Below are 6,000 nucleotides of genomic sequence, written 5' to 3' on the forward strand. Positions count from 1 at the left end.
GGCATTACCGTCGTCCATTGAGGCGAGGCATACGCCCCCTCAACGGATGTTGAGGACCTTGGCTACGTGGGTGGCACCGATGGACGTTGGCCTGTTGACCTATTTAAGTGCCGCCCGGTGGCCCTAGCAGCAGAAGCTTGCGGTAGTGGGAAAGTAGAGTGTACCCTTCGGTAGCTGTCCCTATAGTGCAGGGGGGCTTCCGTTGCCAAGTCAGTCGAGCCGATTCCGGTCGCTGAGCTTGGCGCCACCCCCGCGAGTGTCAAGATCCGCCGTATCGATAGATTAGGACACTTTGTTATTGGGGGATAACGACGTATCTCCCCTCGATAGCGGCGACGAGCACTTTCTCGACGCTATGGACCACCTTGACCTCACACCCGACGCCTAATTTTTCGGTGGGGGTGTGTTAAGCCCGCATTTGCATCCGCAAATGTAGGCTTTGTCCCTAACAGCCTTTCCCTTTACTTCAGAGAGTTATCTCGTTGTTTTGGGCCATCGCTGCTGGGGAAGGTAGGGATGACTTATGATCGCTCGTGTAGTCCACCTTCGGAATTTTCCGAAAGGGGCGACCTCTGACCCGAAGGGTTAAGAGCAGGGTAAAGTTGTAGGTGACACTTGGTATTGCACCACAGTGAGTCCGCAAAGATTTCTTTGGCGGGCTTTCTTCTCCAGCCAATTAGGGTGGAGACCGGTAGGGTCATCCGAGGGGCCCGCTATATAATGGACGTCGGGACAATGGACTAACCCTCTTGGTTACGGACTGAGACCTAACCACTCAAATCTTTTATATTATCTCTCCTATAGAAAGTTTAGTTGTCATGCTTTGTTATCGTTGGTAAATATATATATATATATATATATATATATATATATATATATATATATATATTATTAATAAAGAGTATTTTATAGTTTGACTCTTGTACATGGTTTAGACATAAGCCGACAATTTCCAGGCTTTACAAACCTTATTAACCATCTAATATAATACCTGTCGTAGTGAAACGATAAAAGGTTAGCTATATATACCCTTTTTCTCAGCGCAGCTGAGCTTTTTCATATAATATATGCCCCTTCTTCGAAACCATAAGGGAATTATACCCATACTATAATTTGTCTGTGTACTCTCCAAATTTAGAACCTTTTTATTTAGAACAAGCATTTTCTACCCGGCTTTGCCTGGGGAGAGGTACGCGTCCCAGAGAAGTATCCCCGAGTCCCACTAAGCGCAGCATTCTTTTTTTATCGGCTAAGAAAAGAACTGGTGGCCTAGGCATGGAAGTTCACAGTGAGTTCATAATGGTGACCTTAAGCTAAAATAAATAAGCCGAGCACGTGGTGAAAACTTTAGCACGCTATCTCGCGGCGTTTAAAAGTTATATGAGACATACATACAGAAGGACACACTTGTAGAAATATAATATAGATACAAGACGAACTTTTTAACACCTAATACAATTATATCTTTAAAATAATGTACAACTGAAAGTAGCATGTTATCAATTTTTATTTTATTTCTCTTTTTGTAATTGATAAACTAAGTAACAAAACACACATTCATATTTTAGACTATTATCATGTCTTTACACGGTGCAACCATTTTCGTGCAGGGGTTGAAGCTCCACTGTTAAATCCCTCCCCCCCGATAAAAACGGTTTCGAGGGGTTAACTGTGAGGTTGACTGATTTGGTGAGCGCGTAAAAGAATGAAAACATGTACAACTTCAATGAGCATTAATTGTATAAATTCAGAGTTTAACCAAGAATGTATTTATTTATACCTAGGGGGAATGAATATCTCAAGACGTTTTTTAACGTTTCTCTAAATACACCCTTCGGTACCCCCCTGTACGCTTCTCCGTTTAAAATACATAAAATAGTCATTGGCTCGGTAAAATTGACGTCACTCGACACGATGGAATCATCTCCTCCCCCCTCCTCACGCGCAACGTGCCCGCCGATTGTCGCGACATAATCATTCTTCCTAAATATAAATAAATACATTCTTGGTTTAACTAAAACGTTCTCAAACTGTTTATAAAATCAAAAATAAACGTGGGAAAATTCTCCGTTAATTCAAAACTATAAATAAGAAATGTGTTGCACTGAGCTTTACATAAATTAATTCAACAATTCAAATTTAAACTTAAATTTATTTGTTTCTTAATTTATTGGGTTTACGAAAATATATCAATTATTTGAAAAAATAAACCACATTTTCAATAAAACCTTTGATTTTTTGTAGCTTTTACAATATTTATACAAATTTCGGATGCCTCTTTTCGGCCATATATAAATTTTCAATACTTTCAATGTATATATTAGAACTGGATATTAATTTGCCTGAAATTTGCAATATAATATCTACCAAATATAAGAGTTGCATCTTAAATCGTGATCAATGTAACTGAAGGTTGGTCATTTGCTTACTTTTAAGTTACGTTTTCTAAAATACTATAATAAAGAAAACTGATAAATTTAATCAATTTCGCGTATTCTTCTGTTGCGAATTCTTTCGTGGTTTCTGCCGAATTCTTTGGTCCCCCACAGCCGCATGAGTGTTTGGTTTCTATCCTTGAACTCTTGACGAAGATAAATATGTCAAGTTAGATCTTGTCCTTGAGCTCCAGGCTGTTGCACAGTTGTTCAAGGAATACGCCACTATTCAGACCAAGATAATTATTACGTGGTTTTTGCCGAATTCTTTGGTCCCCACAGTCGCATGAGTGTTTGGCTTCTATCCTTGAACTCTTGACAAAAACCATATGTCAAGTAAGTTCTTGTCCTTGGGCTCCAGATTGTTATACGATAGTTAAGGAATGCGCCACTATTCCGCCGAAGATAATTATTACGTGGTTTTGGCCGAATTCTTTGGTCCCCATAGTCGCATGAGTGTTTGGTTTCTATCCTTGAACTCTTGACAAAAACCATATGTCAAGTAAGTTCTTGTCCTTGGGCTCCAGATTGTTATACGATAGTTAAGGAATGCGCCACTATTCCGCCGAAGATAATTATTACGTGGTTTTTGCCGAATTCTTTGGTCCCCACAGTCGCATGAGTGTTTGGCTTCTATCCTTGAACTCTTGACGAAGATAAATATGTCAAGTTAGATCTTGTCCTTGAGCTCCAAGCTGTTGCACAGTTGTTCAAGGAATACGCCACTATTCCGACCAAGATAATTATTACGTGGTTTTTGCCGAATTCTTTGGTCCCCACAGTCGCATGAGTGTATCGTTTCTTTCGTTGAATTCTTGACGAAGACATTTGCGTCAAGCTCACTCTTTCCTTGAGCTCCAGATTGTAGCACGATAGTTGACGCCGCTGTTCCGACCGAGAAACTGGTTTCGTTACCTCTATTTTTTTCGACATATTTCCGACTGTTTCAAATAGAAAATTTACAATTCGCTTTAACTTCCTTTGAAATTGTCCTATATAACAGGAATTCTAGAACTATCTTTTATAAATTATTTATCATCTTAAAGAATTGTATAAAACATGTTGATATCAGTGTAACATAGAATAAACTATCGGTTTCCGTTAATAATATTTCTAATCTAAAAGGGAAATAACTGCAGGATCTTTCAAAAAATAAGCAAAAATAAAGCTAAAAACTAAAACAATGATTCATTTAATTAACCCTAAAATAAAATAAATCATAACTAATTAATAAAGTCTAATTTTAGCCAATTGTTCTACTTGCTAACTTCACTTTTAGGAACACGTGATAAAAGGGTTTGACTTCGTTTTATTTAAAGTTAGGTTTACAGTTCACTTTCTGACACTCAATTTTATTTTGAAGCTACCGAAATATCTCAAATAATATCGAATATTAAAAAAAGTCGGAAGAAATTATTTAAAATAATTTAAAGGGAGTGGGTACCAAAAATCGTTATGGTGGAATACGTATTTCCTTTTTTGTCGCTAGTAGCGATAGCAAGCTTTTGTGAGAAAACGTGTATGTAGTAAACGATTTAGTACCGCTCGCAGTGTGCACATTTTCGACGAATTCAGGAAGAATGATCGTCAAAAAATAATTTAACTATAGAGCTTGTTGAAAACTACGATAGTAGTATATTGTTATTTTTTTAACTGACGACGTGAGTGAATTATATGTCGAAACAAAATATAGCTTAATAAACGACTACCCCCAATTTTTAAATTCCTTTAATAAATTATTTGCAATTCATATTGTACTATTACATAAATTTCGACATAATTTTACTAATGATCAGTGAAGTTTGGTGATGCTGATAATGATTACGCTAAATGGTGCGGTCTAGGAATTTCTTGCGCCGTTTATTTAAATGATATATATTATAGATATAGAGTTAAAACACTTCATGATTAAACTTGATATTTTAAATTGCAACCCATTCTACCATTTTAAAGTCTTAAACCTTCATTAGTAAATATAACCTTTTATCCGTACATAGAATTGTACTGTGATTGACTTCCCAAACTAAACAAAAATAGTTTTTCTTTAAAAAATCAAACTTTTACTAAAAGTAAACAATACACGTCAATTAAATTACTAAAAAACCCTTTTCTTTGAGTTATTTTTTTGTCTTCGCACAATGTCTAACCAGATCCAGTCCCTGATGGGTTCTTTAAAGCAACAATATAATGACCGCCGTCGCAATCATATCCCAAATGAACTACGGCAGCTTTGGTTTTAAAACTTATGCTATTAATTTTTATTTTTTCAGGAACGAATCCTTTAATTGGAGTGTGAATTTGAAACCGTACAGTATCTCTATGAGAAATTTTGCAAAATTTAAGAAAAGGTACTGACTAGAAAAATGTAAAATCGAGCGACGTTCTTTCGATTCATTTTGACAATGAACGCATTTTATCACAAACAATTCTCAATGGCCTAATAAAACGTGAAAAATTAAATTGTATCTGTCGGCAAGTACATTTACGATGTATACATAACCATCTTCGGGGGTGTGGTTCAGAACTACACCTGGAGAACAATTTGGACATCTGTCTTGATATTGAATGCGACGTAAAAATAAATTATTGTCATTTTTAAGTTTTTGTAGAAGATCACTTAAAAATTCCACAGGATCCTCTTGGTTGATGCCATGAAATCGATTGTCCAGCGTTCTTCTAACATTAATAGTAATTAATAGTAATCTTTATATACGCAAGTTGTTGGCCCCGGAGATGTGACCTTTTCTTGAATATTTCTTATACACTCAGGAACGTGAAACAAAACTTGTAAAATGCATATAGCGTAGCACGAATTATCATTATTTAGAAAGCCTTTCATTGTAATAGGCATCGTTTCATTCTGAATACTTAAAGGATTCTTACACTTCGGAGGCTTGGAAATAAAAGATTTATAACGTACTCGAGCTTCACTACACTTATCAGTTTCGTTGATTATTTCAGCTGAAACAGCTATACATGCTGGAACATTTGATGGTTTTTTCTTCCAATGTATCAACTTAATTTGTGGCAAATCTTTCCTAAATTCATTTCTTAGTCGATTATATTCTGTTATAGCTTTCCAGTCGGCGTATATTTTGGAAGTTTCCAAATCAAGTAAATGAAGACCATCTAACGATGTAACACTAGAAAGAGCAACATAAGCCATTCCACTTTGGAAAACACTTGCTCCTATGTTGATCATAGCACAATCTGTGCTCATACCTTGACTCTTATGTTAAGTTACTCCATACGCTAAAATCTCGTTTATCGTTGCTAGACTTGCTTAGCAGCAGAAGGGGGAATCATCGGACAATTTTTGTAAATTAATAAATTTTCAATTTTGATAACCTTTCGAATTATTATTGATATGTTAAAAACTAAGCACTTTTAAACAAAAATCATAATTTAGGTAGTACCAACTTGTTATTTTTCGGGACTCATTATCTAGGTCCAACCAGCCCTAAATTCACAGAACAAAATGTATTCTTAGATTTCAGATTATTCTCCCCCTATAATTTAATCTACGTTGCAATTTCCTAGACAATTCGTAATAAATTTTAATGTG

This window comes from Leiobunum rupestre, chromosome 8 (assembly GCF_980474605.1).
Source record: "Leiobunum rupestre chromosome 8, qqLeiRupe1.1.hap1, whole genome shotgun sequence".
Classification (NCBI taxonomy): domain Eukaryota; kingdom Metazoa; phylum Arthropoda; class Arachnida; order Opiliones; family Sclerosomatidae; genus Leiobunum; species Leiobunum rupestre.